Source organism: Charadrius vociferus, unplaced genomic scaffold, assembly GCF_000708025.1.
Source record: "Charadrius vociferus isolate BGI_N301 unplaced genomic scaffold, ASM70802v2 scaffold202, whole genome shotgun sequence".
NCBI classification, from domain to species: Eukaryota; Metazoa; Chordata; class Aves; order Charadriiformes; family Charadriidae; genus Charadrius; species Charadrius vociferus.
This window is the reverse complement of record NW_009647242.1, coordinates 1,026,883-1,046,806: the sequence shown is the minus strand read 5'-3', so window position 1 is coordinate 1,046,806 and position 19,924 is coordinate 1,026,883.

Below are 19,924 nucleotides of genomic sequence, written 5' to 3'. Positions count from 1 at the left end.
TCAGCACATTCTTCCAGGTAATGTCTCAGTGTAATGTCAAATTTGGTCATTAAGAAAAGCTTTCTGATGAGTAAAGCATTTGAAGTAGAATTACCAGTAGCAGAAACACTGTTTGAGACAGTTACACTAATTTGCTTGCAATTACTTGAGGTGATAGCATTACCTGAGTGCAATGGTAAATGTGTCCTTTGCTGCTCACGTGATGTATTTCCAGCTTATCTAGTTCTTGTGGGGGATATATTTGAAGCGGACCACATAGTTAATATGTAAGAGGAACACAGCAAATGCACAAAGTTCCTGCAAACATCCCCCTTCGGACTTGCTTCTACACTCTGACAAACCAGTTATACATGGTGAGTAGAGGGAATTATACTGAAGTTAGAGAAGTAACACTGGCATTCAGTCAGTGGAACAGAGAGGAGAATTAGGGTGCTTATCTCTGGCGAAGACTGCAGCATTATGCAGTTTCTTTTTCAGCCACTTTGCTGCTTCTGTGTATGTGAGATTAGACATGGGATTAACTGAGCTCCTGAAAAAATTAAAGGAACACATCTGTGGCTCTCACAGAGCACAGTAATGCTAGAAAATGCTGAAAACAAGCACTTTATTAGTTATATTGCCAAGATGATCACTGTAACATAACAGCTCCCAAGCTATGCAGTCCTTTGTGACTACAAAAGTTCCGGAGGTTTGTTCTTAGATGTGCATGGTGTCTTTTGATACTGAAAAGCAGAACTGGTCCCTCCAGGGGGAGGATTGTTCATTCTGCATAGAAGCATTCTGCTACAAGAGATAGATGAATCCTTTTTGATAAATCCTAATTGAATGCATTTCAACACAGCTAATCTAGAGAATTGTATTTTAGAAACTTGTATTATATTGCTGTGCTATCCGGTTTAGGAGTACAATACATGTGGGATAATTTCTTTCTGACTTCACCAGGTATCTTGCTATAGGAGGAAGGATTTGTCTCATATACCATACAGTGCTGTGCTTCTGGATTTTTTTTATTTTTTTATTTTTTTTTGCTGCTTCCAGTCTAGTACAGTGTTCCTTTTTAAATTACACAAAATATGCATCCAAGATCATTACAAGTACCTACTGGCCTCCTAGGTAGGCATAGAAATTTTACAACTCATTTGCCCATGCTTTAAAAAAAAAAAAAAAAAGGAGATTGTCTTTTGGTTTTAGTTGAACTGAGTTTTCTTGCCTTCTGGTTTTTCCGGTATTTTGGTGGACTTAAACATCTAGTAACCACTACAATAAAAATAGAGGCTGGAAAATATGGAGACCATCCTGGCATACACATCCACAGGAGTGAAAAGTCTATATTTATATGCCTACACACTGTCAGTCCCAAGCTGTTCTGTGAGCTGTTTAGCGATAGCTGGGATTCTGGGCCAGCAGCTTTTGTAATAATTTTTTTCACTCTTTCTATTGTGGTAAGTGAAAAAAAAATAATGGCAGTCCTCCAGTGACCAAATTAAGAACAACTCAACTGCATTTTGTCCGAAGCTATTCATACCAGTGGTATTATAAAATGTTCTAATTAAATGCAAGACAGCATATTATATATCGTCCTTCTAATTTCAGAGAAATGCTCACCATACAATTATTAACAAACTAAAGTAAAATATCTTAAAAGCTTTTGCAGTCGAATCCATTTGTGGCTGCACTTGAATGTCATGAATAGTTCTTCATTTTCTTTAGTAGTGCATGATGAAATTCAACCTTTCCGTTTTCACTCCTAACAAAACGGACAAGAGGCATAAAGTTATGTAACACTGGCATGAGGTGTCAGCGGCAAAACATGACAAGCATATTGCCTCCAACATATCATAGCTGCCAGAAATGCAGGCCCCTTTACATGCAAGGTCAGAGACCAACACCACGATGTCTCAGCTGATGGGGAACTTACGGTTTCCTCAGCGTCACAGGGATTTTCCTTCACCTTACCAGGAAGAATGAATATAATTTTTTTATCTGGTATGTCTAGCAAATTGCTCCACTTTGCCAGCACAGAGGACCGACCTTTTTGTCAGCTTCAGGTGATGCTCCTGACAGAAACACGAGCTCCAACAAGAGAACTGATTGACACCAGCAGCTTTAACATCTGGCATCTTGGAGCAACTACCGCCAAGGTTTTGAGCTCTAGCTCTTGAAAAATGGGATCTCCTTTTTCAAGTAAATGTTTTTCTTCTTTTCAGGGGTGATACTTGTGATCAGCAAATACAAGGAACTTGTAGGTTTGCGTTGCAGTTTCTCCTTATTTCCCTAATACACAGGCAGGACTTGCTTTCAGCACACACTATTATCTTCACAAGTGTCAGAGACTATCAGAGATTTTTCCAGCAGTAGAGCTCACTGACCCCAGCTGTTGTCAAAACACTCACAGAGGCAGCAATTCATAGGGGAAAGAAAATTTAGACCCTACCAAAATTTCAGTGACCTTTTTCCATCCTACCTCACAATAACAACCCTGCAGAAGTTGAATCTCGTTCCTTCATATGCAAAGCACAGTTTTAAGGCTGCCTTCTCAAGGAAAAATAAAGGCTTCATGACTGAATGAATCCAGGGATCTGCACAGTAGGAGACATTTTTTGCAACAAATTAGGACAAAGAATTCCTATGTTTGTGTTATTTCTGTCTTTCCTCATGGAAATCTTTTGTTTCTGACAGGATTGCACCTCACCAGCTCTGACACAGTCAGTTCATCTATAAATGTGTACAATATAGAGACATTTATTTATCACCTAGTTTGTACTATTAGTCATTTGCCTTTACTGCTTTTCTTTTCAAATAAAAATGCTCTGAACAACCACAGAAACATTGAATTGCCATTTGACTACAGACATTCTCTGTAGTCAGAGACTACAGTACTGAGACTGCATGTTTTATGAACACATCATACATGTTACATTTTACCATGCTATATCTGCAGAATTCTTCATAAAAGCATTCCCCTGAAGTTTTCAAGGCAATTTCTTCTGAATCAATCATCCTATATCCTGTTGATTACACTGTGCAGGGAGATGATCTATTTATACGCTAAAAAGGTCAATGTTGAACAAATCAGAATTAAGGGTACATTATCATTGAATTCTAATGAAGCATAAAACTCTATGAACCCAGGAATTTTTTTTTTGCCTTTTTACCTTCATATACACATGCCTGAGACATCTAAATGGAGAGATATTGCAGTGTTTTAGGATAAGTTGGGTGATTGGCAAGCATGTTCATATTATAAACCTTTCTGATTACTAATAGGCACAAAAAAGTGGGGACACAGGTAAAGTATGGGTCAGACTCATCATCTAAAATGTGTAATTCATTCAAGGGTGTGACATTTGCATAATAGCTGCTTCTTATTTTCAGACCCAGTTAACAGGATACAAGCACTCATAATAGGCTTTGAATTACATTACCAGTTTATTTAATTTACTGTATGCAAAAATACAACTAGAATACAGACTGCTAGAAATATTTATAAATTTGCATTCAAAAGAGAATATCCCAGAACATTAAGGACCAGCTCCTCTGCTAGTGTAAATTGGCATAACTCCCTGGACTTGATGTGATCTTCCCCTGCTAATTAAAGTATAAATGCTGCCATGTTGTTTCCCTTACCTGAACTTATAAACTCTGCAAGGCTGATGTGTCTCCAACATATTTCTTCTGCTGTATCGTGGTCTGATCGGTTAGGTGTGGTAAAAGGCACAAAGATTGGGAATCAAAATGAAATCCAGACTCCTACTGCTCCTCTCATGGAAATTATCCAGTCCTTTATGTAACCTCTATCCCACAGTTTCTGTACATGTCGCATCTCACAAAGTGTATGGACATCACTTAAAATCATTTAAAAGATAACTGCTGGGGGCTTGTTATTTCCTTTCTATTTCCCATCTCTGATTCTCTCATGGTCTTTGACTTCCCTGATATTTATTTCTACTCTCATTAATCCCAAATGTAATTACTTCTTATTGCATCAAGTGTTTTGCTTGTTTCTGTTCTAACTTCTTTTGTTTTAAAATTCTGTTTCTTCACAGATTACAAGAGTTGCCAGTTAATTTCAGACAGAGTCGTATATAGCACAATAGTACAGATACTAAAAAAAAGATCTTCCACAGTTTTGGAGAAAATGCCAAATAGCTAGCTGTTTTTTTGCTGAGAGAGACCACATGATCAGGCTTGGAAAGTGCAGGACATTTCCAGGTAGAGGAATTGTCTGCAGAGTTGAAATACCCTCTCCAGCCCCGTTTTCTCTTCTAGAATTCCCTTCCTGAGGGAACACAGCCACCACTTCATCCATCTGCCTCCCTGCCAGCCCTGGCAGAGCCTTTTCCTTCCACTCATCTTCCAACAGTGTGGTAAACCACTTCTGGTTTTGTCTAGGACTCAGCCAAGGGAATTGGAAATATTATTATTTACCTTCAGTAGCAGCAGGGGGAGAACCACATAAATACAAAAAACAAGCTGTAAAAACAACAAAAAAATTATATCAGTCACCATTGCCTGAGGCTATACAAAATGTAACACAAAAAAAGTCTTTGTTTCAACGTTTTTAATTAAATTTTACTTTCCTTGATATGATTTTTGTTTTGCCATAAAAAAAAAATCACCTCGTGCCACTTTTCTGTGGGATGATTATCAAACATGTTAATAACAATAACACAGGCATCAACCCTTACAGCCATCAGGTAATGTCAATAACTTTAAGACTTAATCTGAAGGAGGAGGGCAGGAGCATTTCAAATGATCCAGAAAAGACTGCCACTCAGTAACTTACTGATACGTTTTCCCTTCTCACACTGTTTCCATGTTCTTGTCACTTTTGCGACATCCAAATCAGATCTGCTTGCAGAACCGGGTGAATTCAAGGACAGGCTAAAGACCACACCACTTGTTTCATGAAGTGGAACGATTAAAGATACCTTTTAAAGATCCCAACAATCCATTGCTGATGCTTTATGAAAGCATAGAGCCCATCGTCACCAAAGACCTGACCCTGTATGGTGCCTCCTTCACTCGCTCCAATTTTGACAGGAGCGAGCACCCTCAGTTCTCATTCACTCAGCACCTCCTGTGTGAGGAGTAAACCTCAGCGCTGCAATAAGCATTTTTTAATGTTATTTTTGGTCCTTTTATTTCTGTTCAGTAAATCACTTAACTTCCTTTTCCCAGGAATGACAACAGTATGCAACAATTCACCCTACTAGTCTTTGGGGCTTTTGTTTGCAGAATATGTAGTTCTTCAGTTTTATATTACTGCATAGCCTTTATAAAAATAATGTCTTCAGGACCTAAAATACGGGGTTTTTGAAGGTTATCCATTACATGATGCTGGGGTAGTTTGAATTGGAATTGTTGTAGTTGCATCATAGTTTCACTTCATTTTTCATTCAAATAATGTATGCCATGGAATGAAAGGCCAATGTCCAAAACTTGTTAGAGAACTTTTTCCACTAACCCTGATTTTCACCTCTTTGCACTTGCAGTCCTCTGAATCTTACCTGACCACAGAATGATATAAGTTCAAATGGACCTCTGGGTATCAACTGGTCCAGATGGTGCTCAAACCTGGGTGAATTTAGAGGACTCAGGGACTTGTGTGTTACAATATCTCCAAAGATTAGAGATATTACAAGTCTCTGGGCAATTTGGTACAATGTCTAACCAATGTCATAGTGAAAAAAATTATCCTAATACTTAATTAGAATTTCCTCTGTTGTGTGTTGTATCCTTTGTCCCTCATTCTTTCACTCTGCACCCCTAAAAAGACGATATATCACTTGGGACAGGTATACAAATATGCATTTTACTTACAAAATATGGTTTTCATTTTCACATGCAATTAAAATATTTTAAATTAAATCAATTATGTATTCTGCCATTTGAGGTCCTCCTTTAGTTTACATTCACAATGAAGGTTCAGAGTGGACTTATTTAAAAGATTCAGTGCTTTGAGAACTTCTGTTATTTTCAGTGCTAGGTTTGTTCCAAACTCACTGGAGTAATTAAATCTGTATTTCCTTCACAATTTCTTCAGAACTAGCAAGTAGGGGAGTTTTTTATGATATTACTGACTCATATACTTCTCTATAAGGAAATGTTGAACAATGACTTTGAGAAAGCTTTCTAATTGATATCCACTTCCTTTATCATACTGGAGAGATTACGATTTTCAATGTGGCTTTAATACACTGGTATTCACACTGAAGCAGACATTAAATAAGATGAAAATAAAAGTTCAATAAAATGTAAATTTTCAAATACAGTTTTTTCTAAGGTGATGTGGTATAACAGTGTAAATTTTGCAGCAACACATGCACACATTTACAGTAATTGGTGCTGAAATGGTAGTAGGTAAGTTACAGAGAACTGTACTGACAAATGGCCTCCCAGATCCAACACTAAGGTGGGCTTCATAAGCCTGACTTGGGTAAAGCGGTTCCCTCTGCAGTACATGTAAAGAGTTGGCCACCTTAGACTGGGTTTTACACCATGGAGAATGAAAAGGGTGGTGGTGTAAAAATCACCAGATTTTGGTTATAGTAGAAGTAGAATATTAGAGCACTGTGTTCTGAAACTAGTAACCATAGAGCCCTCACTAGATAATTATTGTTCTGTATCGAGGTATAACAAGCAGAACTCAGAAGAAACAATGAAGAATAGAATAGATAAGTTTTGTTTGAGTCTAGTAATTACAGAAACCTGCTATGCAACAGTGATGCTGCTTAGAGAACGCCCTTGCCCTTCCCATCTTGATTTAAATATCAAGAAACGAATTAACAGATATTAATAGAAATAACCATTGATTATTTGGATATGGGTATTGATAGTAATATATACATAATCAAGGGACTAATCAATGAAAATCAAACCCTTAACATGTATTTGGTAACTAGGAATAATCTGAACTAACTGTTGAACAATATAGCATTGAAGTACCTGTCAAGAGAATGATAAGCTGTAGGCATGATTAGTAAACTGAGAAAATCTTCTGGAGATTCCAAGATTAAAGAGAAGGGCAAGACTCTGTGACTAATCTGAGCGTGCGCAAGGATCGGGTTCAACCAGCGGACACAGTGAGGAAGACTATGGACGACCACCAGTGTACCTGAAAGCGCATGCGTCACGGACATTTACATGTATTAATGAGCTCTCAGGAATCTTATGAATATGTTAATTATTTTCTGGAAATGTGATGAATATGTATGTTTTGATCGTATATAATTTTCGTAAGTGGAGCAACTCGGTATGCACACTAGGTGGAGTGATCCCCTGTGCGTCCGGTGCCGTAATAAAGAAGTGCCTGCTTTCTAAACTTAAATTAAGGCTTAGAAAGTTTGTTTCTGCCGATTTCAGTAACAGTGGAAGCGCTGAAACACATGGGTACTCCCCAGTAATATGGGAAAGGTGAATGGAGACCCATCTGGGTGGGAAGGGCTTGGGACCGTACCTTATTCTCCTTCAGTGAATGCCCTCATTACTTGGCTACAATGCAAAAGGTGGGTGCAAATTAGCACACTGCCATGGCCCCGAGGTACCAACAGACCTGCCTGCCGCTGCCCACCCACCCCAGGGTTTCCCCACCTTTCCCACAGCCCAGGATCCCATTTCAGCCCCCCAGGTCCATCAGCCCCTGCCCCAGCAATACTACACCTGGACTGGTGTCCATGCCTGGCCATGGGCCCCACCAAGCTGTGTCCACCTGTGGGCCCATGTCTTGACCCAGCCTCAGCCTGTCCCTGTCCCCAGGGAGGTGTCTGATTGTTGGAGCTGGGGTTGGCCTGGTGCTTCCCAGCTGCCCTGCTCCTGGCTGCCAGGACATGTCATGACATACCCCATGATGGCTGGACAAACACATTTCAAAAGAAAGCAGTTGTCCAAGAGCACCTAATCCTGATGTAGAGGGCTGGTACCTGAATCCAAGTCTCTCAAAGGCACCCACACCACGCTGGTGAAAGATTCACAAAGCAATTCCCTGGCCACAGGATCTCTCAGCTCGGTTTGGTGCCTGATGTGGATCCCAGCTCTTGGAACAAGAAAGAATGATGAAATATCCTGTGAACTCTTCTTCTGGGCACCTACCTTTAGGCTTTGTGACACCACCAGTCATAGAGTCTTAAGATGTTTTTGTTTCTGTTTCCAATCTGCACATCAGTACCAAAGCTATTTTTTGATCAATCTCTTACTGAGAAGTTACTTTGCTAAGGGAAATGTCAGAAGTCCAGAGGGGTCTACTTTATTCTTTCTTCTCACTGAAATAAGGACAAAAATTGAATAAGTAGGAAGCAATACCAAATGAGGGAAATGGATTTGGTCACCCTTAGGCTATTTGAACCACCACCCTTCTTTACACTAGGATCCTCTGGGCATTTCAGGAAGCCAATAGTTGTTAACTGCAAAGTTAGTAATCATTAGAAAGAAGCATAAGAATATCTTTCCAGCTGGGAGAGAAACTGAAGGTGAAGCAAGGAGGCCTGGAGGTGAAGGAAACAGAGAGGGGTTAGGAAAGGCTGTCTTTTGTATGCTGCTTTCTCCAGAAAATGATTGAACAGAATGCTGCTACTTACACAAAAGGAAATTTCACTGCACAATTTAAGAATCATTCAGTGAGATCTGCCAGAAGGAGAGAAGTTATAGGACATAAAATAGAAGAATATTCACAGGCCCTTATGTATCTCTGCCCGTGATGTAAACTCCACAGCAGGATTTCAGGCTGATGCTGTTATTCAGACATAAAATGAAAACTATTCTAATCTTATTTTATGATACTTCAGTGCCAGCATATGTCTACACAGTGTAACTGTGTTATAATATAGCAAGCAATACATTCCAATGTGCCAAGGAGAATGGGCATACATGAAAAGATATGCCTACACTGCAGTCATTTGAAATCATGCAGACATAACCAAGTTGCCCTTAAACTAGCTCATTTGGGTAGCCAGCTCATCTTAAAGTTTCTTAAGAGCATTAGCAGCATTGATTTTGACATCCCAAGAACAGGCCTGTGTGCAGGGCTCTTCAGACATAACAAAGAGAGAGTAAAGGGGAAGTGTTCTGCAGTCAACAGTGAGATTGCTTCTCCCGCTGCTGGCAGGAGGGTGAAAAACTGGGCACAAAGACTCATGTTTCTGGGATAATCACACAACCCTGGGTATCAGCCATCCCCCTACATATCTTTATTCTTCTCTCAACATGTACAAGCAATTCAGCAGTTGCAGGGTTGCTTCAGAAGGCTTCCTCAGACTCCTAAGGCACAGTAAAAAGGCCATGGCCCTCTTATTTGCTCTGGCTGTGCTGTGCTTTGGTGCTGTAGGTGCCCCTCGTTGAGAGCACAGTTCAGATTTTTGGCTGAGTTCCGCAGCAACTATGCCAGTATATGTAGACCTTAGGAAGTACCAGATGCACCCAGTGGGGACAGAAGTCTGAGAGCCTAAGAGATCACTAACATCCTGTGTACTGCAGCAGCTAAAATAAAGCGCCAGTGTTTTAGTCTATGTCAAAAGGGATAACCATATTTCTAACTAAATACAAAACTGCCTATGATGCACTTCTATCTCTCTGTAGCAGGAATCCACAGGGCTCTATGCAACCTGGTTAAAACTGCAAGGGATATTCTCAGAGGCCAAAATAAAACATTCAGCCAGCCAAGAATCTGCCTGGCAATTGGCTGGAAATGTCCAAATGGGAATTCAGCACAGTGTCCCCATTGTAGTTACTACAGGGTGTCTGAGCATATTAAGTAACTTAGAGGTTCAGCATGGTATGGCCCCTGTCTTTTTAATTCCCCACCTCTGCCAGTCTACTAAAATATTAGGTTTTCAGTCACCTCCCCATTCCATTAATCACAGTCATAAGTATTTTAAAGCTATTCTCAGTCTTTCCCTTAAAATGGAAAAGCCACCACTGCTGTGAACTTTAGTGACCATGAATCACAACAGACTTCAAACTTGTAACATCAATTACAAGCACAGCTAATTGGAGCACCGTCAGGGCTGCGTGATCTGACAGACACTCCTACCATTAGTTTTACCATGGATCATTCTCATTTCAAATGACTCACCTTCACTGCTCTGAAGTGTCTTGGTTCCTGAACGTTATTAGACCAGTGACAGGTGTTCCTATGTTATAAGCTCATAGAAGAAGAGTCTGTGCCTGCAGGAACACTTAGTGCCTAAAAATCTGTCACAGGCCTGTCGATAGGGAAAATAACCACACCCTGAGAACTTTCTCTTGAACTTCTCACTCTTGCCTCTTGCATCATAGCATTATTTTCTCACTCCATCACAATTCGGACCAAGCAATATAAACCATAAAATCTGACCTTTGCAAGTTATTCTTGAATTTTTCACGTCTGATCTGTGAAGGAGCAATGACGTCACCTGCTGAGATCTCTTCCTCAGTAGCAAAGACATATTGTGATCCCTGCCTTTATCATACAATCTGCAATATGTTTCAAATATTAAACTTATTTTCTGTAATTCAGTGTACAGGAGACGATACACTTGAAATTACGCAAATACTACCACCTTTCCCAATGCAACTCATGCACTGATGCACATTGTGATGCTTCCACTGTGTCTTAGGCTTAAGCATGTGGGATAAATCAGAATGAAGTTGTGCTCTCTGCAAAAGAAAACTGGGGAGGAGAAATACAAAACACATAAAATTGTGTCAGCAAGGGAACCAAGTGCCAATTTTGGCCTGAGCGTGTAATCTAATCAGAACTTAAGTAAGTATGAAAAAAGGCATTTAGCAAGGTCCTTTTACAAGAAACTCATCAAGGAACCATATGGTGACAATCAAAGTCTGTGGCTGAAACCTGACCCAGATCAGAGATTTGTATTTTCACAGGAATCAGGGTATGATTCCAGGGTATGAACATAAGATACTCCCACCTGGAGTACTGCATCCAGCTCCAGTGTCCTCAGTACAGGAAAGACATGAACCTGTCGGAGCAGGTCCAGAGGAGGGACATAAAAATGATCAGAGGGATAGGACACCCTTCCTATGAGTAAGCTGGGTTTGTTCAGCCTGGAGAAGAGAAGGGAGACCTTATTGTGGTCTTTCAATAATTAAAGGGGACTTATAAGAAAGATGGGGACAAACTTTTTAGCAGGACCTGTTGCAGTAGGACAAGGGGTAATGTCTTTAAACTAAAGGAGGGTAGATTCAGACTAGATATATGGGAGACAGTTTTTACCATGAGGGTGGTGAAACACTGGAACAGGTTGTAGATACCCCATCCCTGGAAACATTCAAGGTCAGGTTGGATGGGGCTCTGAGCAACCTGACCTAGATGAAGATGTTCCCGGTCATTGTAGAGGAGTTAGACCAGATGATCTTTAAAGGTCCTTTCCAACCCAAACCATTCTATGATTCTATTTAGCGTAAACTGCGGTGACTCAAGGAAACCTGTTGCAAATCACCATATTTAGAAGATAGGTTCTGTGGTGGCTGACATACAACAAGGTTTCTCCTTGATTCATATAAGCCTTTACAGTGCCAAGTATTTGGATCATCTCAGTTATAGTCTGAACATCAATGCCTAGGTCAAGGCTGGGATATTATGCAGATCACCACAAACTCCACCCCTATCTTCACCAAGTGAGCTGATGTCCACTGTTTTGTACCGCAATGAGCCTTGGGTGTGCTTACACGGACACTTTTTCAGATTGCCTACATTTGTCACAAGTGAGTCAGGTCTTCCGATACTGCCAAGGTGCAGAGGCACCGAGGAACTCAGCACACATTTGGTAGGTGCAGGACTGGCATGCAAACTGTTTGTCATTAGCATCTTCTCCTCCACACGTTGCTTCTGCAAAGGCACTGGGAACAGCATCAGGTAATGGTCCTGGTCCTGGTTCTGTCCACAAGATGCTTCCACACACAGTCCTCTTCCATGTTTGGTTCCTCTCCCAACTATCACTGGCTCATCCCAACTCCACTAAGATACTTTATCAACCCTATAATGAACTAACAATTTCTAAATCCTAAACATTAAACCAATGCTTGATCCTAAATAAATTAACTTTAAAAGTTTAAATTTAATCCAAATTAAAGTGCCAACAATTGGCTCTTGCAAACTTCTGTCCCTTAATACTTACTTTCAAGAATCTATATTGTACCTCAAACAGACCTTCTCCCCCCTATATAAGGTTTCTATAGGTGCCAGTGGATGTCACCTAGGTATGACAAATGTGACAAGTTAGTGGGGGCTGAAGGTCCACACCTGGCTAACAATAATTGGAAAGAAAATTAGGCATCCAGAATTGTATTTGTACTCACAAATCAACTACACTTACATGCATATGACAATCTGGTCAGGCAGGACTGTTAGAACCCTTAGTTTTCCCTGGACAAGGTTTTGTTCCAGTGACTGCAATAGCCAAGACAAAACATAGTTGTTCTTCAATGGCAAATATCCTGAACAAGCCTCTGCTTTAGTCATCTGTGCATATTTCATTTAATCCCACTTTCAGAATTAAATTATTTAGAGTCACTAGAACCCATAGCAGAATGCATCCAAAAGCTATAGAAATCAAAACACATAGAAAGAGAAGGAACAGGCATCTATACCTTTTTCACAAGTGTGTAAAGGGCTTGAAAAATACTAAAGCTAAAGCCTATGGCAGAGAAAAATTTTTTGCTCTTCTTGGGCACCAGGCCAAAACAATCACACGTATTTAGTGTGAAAGTAATACATTTACCATTTAACATCCTATTCCCATCTTAATCCAAAGCCACTTACAAGAAAATAAATTTTATCAGTGAAGGTGTAAAATCCATAATAGCCCACTTAGAAAATATAATAGTTATTAGAAGAAACATTCACTATATACTTTGATGGATTAGCTCCCTTGGTCCCCCTCAGCTTTTGCAATTATCATAGAATCATAGAATCATTTAAGTTGGAAAAGACCTTTAAGATCATCGAGTCCAACTGTTCACCTAACTGCCAAGTCCACCACTAAACCATGTCCTAAACACCACATCCACATGTCTTTTAAACACCTCCAGGGATGATGACTCAAAAAACATCCCTGGGCACCCTGTTCCAATGCTTGACAACCCTTTCGGTGAAGAAATTTTTTCCTGATATACATCCTAAACCTCCCCTGGTGCAACTTGAGGCCATTTCCTCTTCTCCTATCACCTGTTCCTTGGCAGAAGACACCAACACCCACCTCGCTACAACTTCCTTTCAGGTAGGAGGTCTCCCCTGAGCCTCCTTTCCTCCAGGCTAAACAACACCAGTTCCCTCAGCTGCTCCTTTTCAATCTTGGACTTCAGACCATTCATCAGCTCCAGCACCTCAATGTCTTTCTTGTAGTGAGGGCCCCAAAACCAAACACAGTATTTGAGGTGTGGCCTCACCAGTGCCGAATACAGGGGGGATAATCACTTCCCTAGTCCTGCTGACAACACTATTTCTGATACAAGTCAGGATCCTATTGGTCTTCTTGGCCACCTGTGCACACGGCTGGCTTGTATTCAGTCATCTGTCGACCAACACCCCCAGGTCTTTTTCTGCTGGGCAGCTTTCCAGCCACACTTCCCCAAGCCTGTAGTGCTGCATGGGGTTGTTGTGATCCAAGTGCAGTACCCAGCACTTGGCCTTGTTGAACCTAATACCACTGGCCTCAGCCCATCAATACAGCCTGTCCAGATCCCTCTGTAGAGCCTTCCTACCTTCAAGCAGATTGACGCTCCTGCCCAACTTGGTGGTGTCTGCAAACTTACTGAGGGTGTCTTCAGTCCTCTTGTCCAGATCATTGATAAAGATAGTAAACAGAGCTGGCCCCAATCTTGAGCCATGGGAAACACCACTTGTGACCAGCTGCCAACTAGATTTAACTCCATTCACTACCACTCTTTGGGCTCGGCCATCTAGCCAGTTTTTTACCTAGAAAAGAGTACACTTGTCCAAGCCATGAGCAGACAGTTTCTCCAGGAGTATGAAGATGTTAACATAACTCTTGAAGACTCTTGAGGACTCAAGACTCAAGAGAATTGTGTGAGCTGAAATGGTGGGGACAATGCTAACTTACTGAAAATACTAGTATAGAATAGTTCATTCAGTGGTGAACTGAGGTGACCTGAGGTGAACTGCCTGGAAAGTCTTAAGTCATGCAACTATACCGAGAAATACCCAATACATTAACTTTTGTGGAACTGAAAAAAATCTTAAAAGATCTGTTCTACTAGCTAAGCCTGGAGAGATTTTTTAAATCCCAGCATTCACCAAAGCAGACCTATATAGCTGAATGTGTATGGCTTACTTGCCTATAAGCTTGACTACTTTTTCCAGCTTCAACAGGTGGCCTTGTCTTCTTCTACCTCAGAAGTCAATGTGGAGTGATATCATCAGACCATTATGGCTACATCACTTCTCATCTTCAGCCAGCTAAACAGCATTTAAGTATTCTAATGCAATGGGAATGCCCTATTGATTTAGGGTATGTTTACACTGTAGAGAAGGGAGATCCCTGAGGGCTCCTGCCCGCACTCACTCTGCCTTTGGGAGCTCCCAGGAGCACTATGCAGAAACCTCTGCTTCCCCTGGGTCTCAACACTGTAGAGCTGGGACTGTATGGCAGCACATCCAAACTACTATACCCTGCACAACCACAGCTTCTTCAGCCTCCTCACCCCTTTGGGAACACAGCACACAGATGTGTTTGGTAGCGCACACTAACTGGTTTGGGGTCTCAGCAGGACTCCACTGAGCAGGATAGATACCATTACTCTCAGCAAGGTCATGTGTTGTCTGCACTGGTCTTTAGTATGTCCTATGACAGAACAGTAATCCACTTGTAGCTATATGCTAAAATGTGCTATCGCTCTGTTACAGGCCAGAGTATGCGTTCATGAAAGGGTAAGAACAGACATCCTTATAAATATAAGTGAGTTTTACCCTTGATCTTCTAAAACCTGCTCCTCACGCATTCAAGTCTATACCCATTCAGCAGCTTTACTCACAACCAAGTACATTGCATTTTTGCAGTGCTTTTCCTTTGAACAACTGAAGAAAAGCTCACTGACTGTTTTCTATGCATAAAAAGAACATAGATACAGCTTTTCCACTGCTAATATAAACACTATCCTTTTGTGAATTCAGCCTTAGAGTATTTTGATAGGCAGACAAATAAAGACTTTTACTACAGTCTCTTATTCCCAGGTGGGTGGTATTTTCTGTAGTGCTATTACCACCTGTATAAATAGCAGCACTACTGCTGGTGTAATTTGGACTGCTGTGGATGTGTACACTCAAAGCACAATTGGATAGTTCATGTTGTTCACCTATAAAATGATAACTGCAGTCACCTGGCATTTGGTAAATAGATTCAGCAATCTCAGTGTTTCAGAACACCTCCTTAATTTGCCGCAAATAAAGAACACTGCATAAAGCCTGGCATCCCATGTGAAGCATCTTGTAATTGCTAGCAGAAGGGGGGATACAGCATATTCAGACACAAATGTACTTCATCAGCAAATATCCACTACCAATTTTTATTATGCAAGCTTTTAGGCTTGAGGAAGAGCATTCCTACAGCACTGTGTTTCTTTGATGAAATTCGGGAAGAATGTACCCTATCAAATATACTGATCTAGATAAAATCATATTTACAGGGCTTTAGCATTCTTTAGACTATGTATCCACTGGGAAAGTAAAAATCAGGTTTGGCTTGTTTTGGTGGGTGTCCTTTGTTGCATAATTTAGAGTTTATACTTTCATGTCAATATTTATAAGGAAAATCATTCCAGAATGACAAATATTGTAGCCCATAAACATGAGCACTGGAGATTTTAAAGGAAAAGTTGTATTCTTACTTAGACATATATTCTTAGAAGGATTTGTGTAATGTTTCACGAAGGCCCACATAAGAAAAGAGGTTTGTCCTTATGCCTCTAAAGAAGTAACACTGCAGTCCTAATAAAAAGCAATACAGTAGCATCACAGTAGTCTTTAGCTATATAATGTCATTAAGGAATGGAATTGTTGATTTTCTATTTTCCTGTCTCATCCCTTTAAGGGTAGCAAAATATTTCTGTCATAAAAGCATTAAGAGCAGCTAACTTGTTAAGAGCAGTCCTACTCCTACTTTTACAGTACCCAATCTTATAATGTTATGAGATGTATTTACATTATATGTCAACTCTCAGCTTCTTTTTCTCCCTCTTTTTTCAAGTTTATTGATTTGTCATTGCAGAATATGATAATTTCTTATGAGGTATTGCCTTCCCTGATGACACTTTTCTTCACCAACTAAGTTGAAGATTTGGGATGTAATTCCAGTGTGCTGTTGAAAAGGGTAATTTGCTTCTGAGATTCAAATTATATTTTTTATTTTGATTGAGGAAAATACATCAATTTTTCAGTATTATGACCAGCCAGTAAATTCCCTCAAAACTGACATTTTAACTCATTACACTCTTATAGTCTTCATGTCACTGTGGATATTAATACTCACAATTAAGAAGTTTGATTGCCATCTCTTCATCATACTTACAAGCTTACTGAACTTATTAAAAATATATTAAAATTAATGTAATTTTAAAAGTGATTAAAGCAGTTTCACTCAAGGAGAAAGACACTTGAAACATCAATTCTACCTGTGTGTTTACATCTACCATGATTGAGAGTGTTTATAATTCAACATTTTCATTACATAATAACAATTCATTTTCTCCTTTTTAGAAATGCAAGTCTTAAATTTACAACATTTTCTTTTCAGTGTTAATTGCAAAGATAAATATCCTGTGGATTTAGCAACATACAATTTATCAAAGCGCAAATACAAACAGGAGCTTTTCCATTACCTTTAGTGGATTGAATGGCACCCTATGACCTTGGCAGGTAGAAGTAAAAAAAAAAAAGTAAAACTTATTGTTCTTCTTTTAGCTTGCCCTGGAAATGTCATATAACAATAGAATTACAATATTCTAAGTAGCTACTGTGACTCCTCTTTTTATATTGTTTACAAATACTACAGCTGGAACACAAAATATTTCATCCAAGTAACAAATTTAATTTGATGTTCTCCTTATGCAATCTGGAAATAGAAATTAATAAACAGATAATCTAAGGCAGGGTATTCCTTTTTTTCCTCACTGTCTAGTCACGTTAGTCATTATCTCACATTGTTATTTTCCAATGGAACTGATTTCTAAGTAGTTACTTGGAGAAATATTTGCAGTATTTCTAAGGAAACAAGTTTCCATGAGTGACATGTTTTAGCTGTCCTGTTCCGCTCTAAATATCTGTTCTTTATCATAGGTAGCAAATCCTCTCTTTCTATGAGAAACAAGACATTTCCATACCAATACCAAAATTCTTAAAATGGAATGATAAATGCATTATTGCACATATCTCTGTGTATGTGCATTTTAAAAGATTAAATCCTGAACATTCTTCTCTTCTGCATCTAAATGAATCTCCACAACTTCCTGCATTGAAAAGCAAAGAGGTCAGAAGGACCTGTTTTCCAAGGAGTAGCTCTGACTCCTCTGTTACAATTACAGACAAAGGCTGTATATTAGTTTCTAAGTTTTTCTTTGAATAAATACTTACATATGCAATTGTTTAACATGTGAGGCTAGGGCAGTGCTCAAATTCTGCACATACCATGTGAACTGCATAGATAGAACGGAAATCTTTTTGGCTTAGAGACCTTAAGGAACAGGGTCCCTCACGTACAGTGGATTTCTTCTTACAGTGGATTAATTTATGTACTTCTTCATTAACTCATAACTCCAACCAGATAAGCAGCCTTTGTTTCCCACAGTTTTAACCTGCTCACATTATATGATTTGCATAGCTGTTCCCACTTGACCCTATTACTAGACTGGAATTTTCCCAGCCTGAACAGTCTACCTCCAACTACACAACAGCATTCACCAGGTTTAGAGTTTTCCAGAGAAACTCCTAAGTGGACTGATTCCACTAAGTGGACGAAAGCCAACTGTAGTATGCTGACCCCATGCTTAGAGATCCTTCCCTTTATTTCAGAGAGTGCTCAAAGCCCTGATGCAGTTCAGCATGGCAGCTAAAGCATCCAGTAGCTATAGTTCCCTAATAATTGTGCACTAGGAATCAATGACATTCAGCTGTCATTACAGGCACTGGAGAACATATGGCAAATACCCAGCTGAGGAGTTTAGGCATCTCAGCCACGAGACAACAACCAATCAAGCAAAGCCCACGCACGTTTAAGAATTAGCAATGTGAGTTACAGGATGCATCCACTGAGAGATTCAGGCCAGAGACAAAGGCATATAAAAAGAGTAGAGGAGGAGAGTCCGGCTGTGAGCATATATATATACACACACAGAGTGACATGCAGAGAGGCTGAAAACACTGTGAAACCTCTATCAAATCAAGTCAGTTGCATAGCATGCTTGAGCTCCTGTGTGAGGCAGGCCTTTATTAGTTTTGGCAGGACCTCATCCTAACTACAGTCGGCCTTTCTTGGGAATGGCATCTTCTCATGGCACAATACTATGGAGTCTCTTCTGTACAGACTTGTGTATCACTATGCTATGTGCCATTACACATTGTTGTCATGCCATATGACATGTAGCAAGGCAGAAACTGATACTGGAATATTACAGGAAAATAAAATTTAGGCAAAGTGAGGAAAACTCCTTTTTAAAAAGCCAGAATCACTTTCTTTAAAGTCACATCAAGAATCAGAGAACACTTATATGCAATAACTGCTGAGTGTATTTGGAGAAGCCTTGCGTAATCCACTGTCAATGTCAAGCAAGAATTTCAGAAGTGAAGAGGCAATTAGAGAGGAGGGAGTAAGACACAAGACATGCGAGTCTGGCATGCAGTAAAGTACATGGGTTTGCCTTCAGTATCATGCCCTGGGGTGGTGTTTGGGAAAATGTTTGTTGTCATTTCATTCTGACAGCCTTTTACTTATATTCCGCTTTGTATAGAATAAATACCTTTAAAAAGCCTAAATACACAAAACTGCCAGCAATTATTTGAATGGACAGAGTCATGGACTGGAACTGTCCAGAAGAGAATTGGAAGAGTATTTATTATCCACAATGCCCTCCAGCAAGACTTGGCTTAACTAAACATAACTTACAACATGTATTACTCAAGAAAACCGAGCTAATGCATGTTTCTGTTTATAAGCGAGTCCATTTTAATAATTCAATATGAAATAGCCCAATATTATATAAAATTTGTTTTAATTAGAAGCTCTTTTAGCCACAAAAGTCAGCTCTTACACACTACTCTGAATTACCTGACCAGTTTTTGATGCAAGTGACTGGTGTATGCCTGAGCTTTATAATTTAGGTTTTTAACATGGTATATCTACTTAAAGGTACTGTGCTATTTTTCTGCCAAGTGTATTGCTACATATATAACTGAACAAAGAAATTTATGCATAATTGTCCTATGACCCGCTTAATATGATCTCATAGCAGGTTAATAGCAACATATTCTCCTTGTTGACATAAATATATGATAAAGGTAATATTTATTAATAACTATTGAAGGTATTTGATTCACCACACAGATGATGTACCAGGAGAAAGCAGAGAAATGCACTCAGTAGAAGTGAAATATCACCAAGAAATATATTAATATCATTACTACATATTACAAACTAAGAATCCTATATTAAAAAATATTCAGGTTGATTCAAGGATCACAGCAGGAGTAAGAATGCCTTCTTTCACCTTGAAGTTTTTGAATTGTCACAAGCTGGACAATAAAAAATATGGTGGATGGAAGGAATTTAAATAGCTTCACAGTTTGCTTGCATAGAAAACCTTACTAGTAGTACCTGCTTAAACTCTGTGATAATGGAGTCGAGCACAGCATTCACTAAACCACTTTATCTAGAGGTTTGGCCCTCATCAGAAAAGAAAGATATGTACAGCAGCATCCAGA